We start from the raw sequence: 7,374 nt of genomic DNA on the forward strand, positions 1-7,374 counted from the left end.
CCTCTTTTAAAAAATCGTAAAATAAGAAAAAAACATTGTAGAATTTTGATATAGAAGATCAATCAAAAACAGTCAAAGCTAGCCTTGTTGATTTTTTAATCAAAATCAGAATAATTATGTTATGGATTAATTCCTCTTGATATTAACTTATGCTTCTATTCCCACCCCATAAAAAAAACCAACAGATATGGATCTTAACTAACGAAACATTAACTTAACTATGTGTTTGTCTTATGTTTAAACTTTAATTTTTGACTCTTTTGTTTATATTGTGTTTAACTTGCAAATAAATTATTTAGTTAAAAATGCAGATGAGAGAAAACAAACAATCATAACGCAGAAGAATACAAGAAAATGACTTGACACAGAATTTTACTCATTTATTCAATATTTGTCGACATACTGGACATGAAGGTTGTCTTTGCAAGCACAATTCTAAACAACTTTCATGAAACACATGTTTACACCGTGTGATATTTGCAGATGTCATTGGAGATAAACAAACTGGACAAGGATCTGAGTTTCGTTGTAATTGGCTAATAGGAACTGGATGCGTATAAGCTGATATACGTACTTTTCTGTCAAATATCTCTAGTATTTTCACAGTAGAGTCATGATAAAATTTGAATAAAACTATGACAGCAATAGCTGTCAATTTAAAACTGGAATAGACATTCAAGTATACGTTTAAATATATATTGAAGACAGTGATTGAAAATATTACAACTCGAAAGACATAAATTTGCCAGGCTATGTTTAAAAATAGTGTAAAATGTTGAGTACGCAGCGATAAATTCCTCCAAAACGTGTCACTACTCAATAAAACTAAGATGGCACTAAATAATGAATTAAGAAATGAGAAAGTATAAAATAATGTCAGCAAAAACCAGGTGACGAATATTATATGGAAAGAGCGAGAACTCTCGTTTCTCTCCGAACTTTCTCCATTTTCCTCTTTTTGACTCAGTTTATGAATAGCGTAAGATAAAACCATAACACAACTTATCCAAACGAAGAAACTGTTATAACCATCACAGGAAAATAATAAAGTTACGCCAAACATTTGTAGAGAATTGATATCCCCGTCCATGAAAATTTCGGGAGAGTGCACGATTCCAATGTCATCGATATTTGGCAAAAAAATTGCAATGTTTGAAAAATAAGAATAAACACAAATGATTGTGTAGGATGCTAGTTCTTGAAACGTAATTTGAGTTAATTTCACTGCAACAAATGTCAAAACGATGAATATGTAGAATAAATTTATCAATAATCTAGGTGATATTTGATAATCCAATGCTTCATGTACAAGCCCACTCCACAATAAAAGATTTAGTACTGAAAAATAGAAGAAAAAAATACATTAGTTTTATAATGACTAAATTCTAATTTACCAGTTCCTTCGATTAATCATAACCACGTGTTATCTATTGTATTTTCACAATTCTATTCTCAATTTTTCGTATTTCTTCAAATTTCCAACTTTTGACTGCAAGTGTTCTCGAATGTAATGTATGTGACCAGTAAAGAACTTCGAACGCGCTAAGTGTGTGATTAAATATTATCCGCCATGACATTATGTCCACCGGACACTTTCTCACAGTAAATTGTGTTCATGGACATATTGTTTTTATGAAACGTAGAGTTCGGACGATATTTAACTATGAAATCGTGTGTCACTCACAGAAAGCATATAACGTTTTACATATATAAAAAAGCGTTCTTCGTAAATTATACAATAAAACATTTACTAATACAAAAAGAAACAGTAATATATTTAATAGAACTTAATGGGAACTCCCGCTAACATGTTTAACCCCACAACATTATGTATATATGTGCCTGTCCCAAGTCAGTGGTTGTCGTTTATGTGTTACTTATTTGTTTTTCGTTCCTTTTTTTATATACATAAGGCCGTTAGTTTTCTTGTTTGAATTGTTTTACATTGTCATTTCGGGGCCTTTTATATAGCTGACTTTGCGGTATGGGCTTTGCTCATTGTTGAAGGCCGTACGGTGACATATAGTTGTTAATTTCTATTTCATTTTGGTCTCTTGTGGAGATTTGTCTCATTTGCACATCTTCTTTATTATATTTTTAAATATATGTAATTCATTTCAATTTACAAATTAAAATCATGTAATAATCAAGGATAGAACTCATGAATACTTTTCATCCTACATTTGGTCTTTCTTGTTCTTTAAATAGGGTATGTGACAAAAACTTCTGCCTGTAGAACCTGAATTTTAGAATTGGAGTTTGATTCACTAGTTGGAAGAAACATTTCTTTTAATGAAGTGTCAAAATCAAACGAATCACTGACTAAGTGAATCACTGTTAAGTGGCGTAAGACCAATTACATTAGATTCAGCAAAGATGGGGATATTCAGAACCTGAAGGTGAATCACCACATGCAGCATGGACCTCTACTTCTAAAGAAACATCATTAGGACATATAAGGATGTAGAATCCGATTTTTGAAATTTGCATCGCTCATTGTTGTTTTATCTACGCTATAGCGGTACGCTATTCAAATTCTCATTCCAGATTTTTAAGGGATTTCTGGTTTTACAGTCCGATTTGTTTCTGTGAAATTAGTTCTTCCAGAATGTAATAATCACAAGATTTATTTTAATTATCTATGAAACCTTGTAACGTACAAAAATATAATTTTTCAAAATGGTACCCAAACCATGCGTTTTTAAGCAAAACCTTCTGAAAAACAGATTATTGTCAACATTACGACTTTACGTAGTACTCTTTTTGTCGTTTTTGTGTTTCAGTAAGCCAATATCTGTAACTATTTGTTCTTCAATATTATTTCTTTTTGACGGGATAAAACATCAATTATCTCATCTTTTATATTTTTTTCAGCCTCTACGGACACTGGTCAAATATCAGCTTCAAAAGGAAGAACAGGCTTTCTGATGAAAATTGACTAAAAAGGGGTATATTTCGAACTGTTGTGTACGAATGTTCAATATGCAAATAATGCTTTTCTTAAAGTCTAGTCCCAATCGGATCCATTTTCAGAAACAACCTTGTTAATCATGCTTTTCGACGTTATATATAATCTATTTAGCATTCTGGGTAATATTTCCAAAAGCGTACACCAAAACGTTGTGATTGGTTTAAAACGTGATAAACAATAGAAATTCAACCAATGACGTAATGTTATTTTCATTTTGGTGTACGAACAATGAGATTACACATAGTCCTCTAGATTCTGAAAAGGCTAATAGGCCGTATAGTTTTGAAATGCTTTTGGAAACGACTCAACTAGTAACAATTTTAATGCACTAGGTGCGCTTTTCGGCAATCAATGTATCGAGGACAAAACATTTGATTATCTTATACAAATGTTTATAAAGCGGTTCAAACCAAAAAGAGCATGACGTATGAAGTCAAATCCGGGCAAGGAATCTGAGCTTTGCATGGAGATAGCCATTGAGACAACTCTCAACGAAGAGACTAAATGACATAGAAATTAACAACTACATAGTTAAAGGAAGCTCTAGTATGAGTGCCAATGAGACAACTCTCCATCCATGTAGCAATTTATAAAAGTAAACCATTATAAGTCAAGGTACGGCCTTCAACACGGAGCTTTTGCTACATGTAGGTCACCGTAGGCATTCGTTAATTAACAACGACAACGAGCAAAGCCCTATAGTACTCTGAAATCGGTGATTTTGGTCTTGTTTTTATTTTAGTTGTTTGTGCTTTAATTACGCCATATACAACTGATTTTAACAACTTGTTCTGATGATGTGTAGAATTAAACACATGGTCTCGGAATAGGAAGGAATGTGCTTTCGCAAATTTTACCGCCCCATTTTTTTAAGCGCCAGTCCTTAGCCTGTAATTCAGATGTCGTTGATTCGTGTCTATTGAAAATTTATTTTCGTAAACTGTTTCGTTTCTAACTTGGCCATTCATTTGCTTGTTGAATTCACATTTTGTCTTTTCGGGATCTTCTACAGTTGAATGCTGTACGCTATTCTATCATCATCGGCTGCATTGCTTACTTCGTACATATCATCTGGACTCAAGTTGATAGTTGTCTTATTTATTGCAATAATACCACATCTTCTTATTTTTATATAACATAATACTAGTATTGTACACGCACTGGTCTTCCCTTAAGATGTAAATTGCCTTTTTAATTCACACAATACAAGCGTGTGTGGTAACAAGGAATTATATATTTAAATATACAATTCCTTGGTGGTAAGTTATTGTTTGTAACGACATTGATAATATAATATTTTGTGTATAGTGTTTTCAATAATGACTATCATAGCTTATATTTTACTATACTTTTAAGATATCAAACAAAAACAATTGTAATTTACCTTTTTTAATCCAATGCGTCATCTCCCTTTACAAATATTCTAGACATCACGTGACCACTGGTCAACATAACCATGTCTGGCGGAAGTGATTGACCATTACCTGTAATAATTGTCTAGTGTGAAAGTAAATACGTCCACACACTTTAAACTATTATATAATTGTTGTGCATCTGTCAATACCATTGATTTGATACAAGTATATTTTAGAAATTTATCCTAGCATGTTCAAAAATTGGATAAAATGATTACAGCAAACACATCAACGTTGGAATTTATAACGTCTACGTTCTTAAATTCGGATTATAACATTATAATTTCATTAAAAATGTGTAGTCAGAATTAAAAAGATACCTATACGCAGGGACTTTCTATATACGGCACTGCAAATGCATGATTTGAAGCATACATGAGCAGTCTGCATGCATACGTTATATATTCTTGACAATATAACTTGCCTGGTTGATTTCAATTCTTTAATAGAAAGCTACATTTTGTCATGTCTGATACTTTTACAGCAGACTTTAGGGAACGAGTGTGGTAGAGTGGAAATTCCACTCTACCACACGAGCATTTAACTTCAAAGGAGGGTTATGTTTTTTTTTCTAAAAAATATTCTGATTCCCAATCTGATGAAAAACATATTCTGGTCAAGCAGATGACAAAAAAAAAATATATTCTGAAGGCAGATTTCCCCTATACCTTGTAGTTTAATTAAAAAAAGATAATTTGATTGATAGTGTCGAAAAACTAAAATTCTGAATGAGAAAAAAAAAACCATAACACCCCCCCCCCTTTTACCCTTGAAGCTAACTGGTTGCTCCCTTACGGGCTGTGTTTTGTACAACTTTAAAGGTCGTAGATGATCTGTATAAGTCTTTATATCCAAGTGAATTGGAATTTAGTAAATAGCTGGAATATAGTCATTTCGTACCCGAACTTTTTCGTACCCTCCATTTCTTACGCTGACCATTTCGTACCTCATGGAATTTTATACATTCATTTCCCGTGCCTGAGGGAGATGTGAAGATTTGTTCACCCAAGAATATTCATATTTCACGAGGACTCTGTCCGAGGGAAATATGATTTTTCGAGGGTGAGCAAATCTTCATATCTCCCGAAGCAATGGGAAATTAATGTGTTATTCCACTGCTAATGCTTTGTTTACTATCAATACATTAAATATTATTTTGCATACATTTTGTTTTCTTATCCGCTTGTTTTTATAAGTTAAACTAAATACCAAATACTATAATTGATAAAACAGTACGGATCAAACGTTAATTATTAGTCTTTTTTTATCATCTGTACCTATAATTCTGTTCTTTACTGAACTTAAGTTCATAACACTTTTTAGAAATAGTATCTGTATTAGTAATATTATTAAAAAAGTTCAAGTCAGTTTGAACCACAGATATTTTAATACATTAAATTTAGACATCGACAAGTGTTGCATAAAAAAATGAATATTTAGTAGAATTATGAAAACTCGCATGCCGTTGACATGTAAAATATTAATTGACTTGAATACAAAAAAACAACTCAGTTTAGGCTATACAAAAAAGAAGCAAAATGGATGTTAAATGTTCACTACTACATTTACTGGTCTATTCAGAAAAGTGACATTTCCTCAGAACCAAATCGGCAAATTAAAATGAAGGATAAGTCACACAATTGTAATGTTAAAGCAAACTTATTTCAGATAATACATTTTCAGAAAAAAGATAAGTTATTGTTGTATAGTATTCATGAAATATTTGCCACCAAACTATTTATTACTCAATAAGTTGACTGATATGCAAAGTGTTAAGTCGAACTCTTCATCGATGTTGCTTTAGAAAAAAAAACAGACCCGCGCCAAGTATGAAGAAACTAAGAACACTGCTCGTTTTTTATAATCATTTTATGATATCAAATCTTACATATAATGATGCTTTATAGAGGTGCACAAAGAGAGGGGTGTAACTGCACGGAAGAACGCGAAATAAAATGGAATAATAACATGTATACCATTTAGTACCTCATGGAAGATCATTTCCTACCTAAAAGAAGGTTTGTGTGTATAGTTTTTCGTACCTCATGGAAGATTTATATGTATATACCATTTCGTACCTCATGGAAGATTTCTATGTGTATACCATTTCGTACCTCATGCAAGATTTATATATATATACCATTTTGTACCTCTTGGAAGAGGTTGTCAATCATTGCACATAAATAAATGGAAAAGTGCATATTTTATGAAAAAGCAAAATCCTTCAAAGTCCAGACAAATAGCTATTTTTCTAAATGGTCTTTTAATCACATTTGTGTTTCGTTCCCACAAACAAATATAGTTTAGCATCGAGAGTTATTTTTCTTACTCTATCGCTCGGTTTTTTAAATCTTATAGATTAGATAAACATGATGAATTCGGAATGTCGAATAATTTAAACCCACGCAGGTCAGAACTGGTCGCATCCGAAAGTTAGATCCGTACTAAAAAAGCTGTCCGTTTGGTATGTGCAAATTCGCAGCCACTGTCATAATAGGGACCTTAAATCCAAAGCCTCGTGTAGAGATGTCACGCTTTATGCACTTTAAAAAAACTTTGCAACAATTTTTCATTAATAGTCTGTAGGTGGCCTATTTCAAACGATAGGTTGACCCTTATTTCTAGTGAAACAAACCATTTGAGGTGTGGGAGTCGAGACTGAATTAAGCGGGATGCAGCTTGAGAAGGGATCTAAGAAAAACATAACTGAAATTGCAAAACCTAAGATTGTTCAGCTTTACAGATGCAAAAACAATGTAGTTATACTGGTTTGGTTGATTGATTTTGTATTTTTGATGTCCAGTTACGAATATTCCATGCATGATAAGAACGAATACAGATTGATAATAACCGAATACACATGTTCTTTGTTGTGAGTTTACTAGAATTAAGAGTAGGAATTACAACTGAATCTGGGAAAGGATGTTACTTTTACTTATGGTGAGAAGTTTTGCTATGGTAGTTCCATTATGGGTCGGAACCAGTCTT

General features: G+C 32.4%; 1 long non-coding RNA gene across 1 annotated transcript; it reads right to left on the reverse strand.

The window, feature by feature from the left end:
• Positions 1-365: 365 nt before the first annotated feature.
• Positions 366-4,511, reverse strand: LOC143070657 (uncharacterized). Its single transcript, XR_012976624.1, has 2 exons — positions 4,356-4,511; positions 366-1,338 (listed from the first exon to the last, which is right to left on the reverse strand). It is a non-coding gene; the product is annotated as an uncharacterized LOC143070657 (long non-coding RNA).
• Positions 4,512-7,374: the final 2,863 nt, after the last annotated feature.

This window comes from Mytilus galloprovincialis, chromosome 4 (genome assembly GCF_965363235.1).
Source record: "Mytilus galloprovincialis chromosome 4, xbMytGall1.hap1.1, whole genome shotgun sequence".
In the NCBI taxonomy this organism is placed as follows: Eukaryota; Metazoa; Mollusca; class Bivalvia; order Mytilida; family Mytilidae; genus Mytilus; species Mytilus galloprovincialis.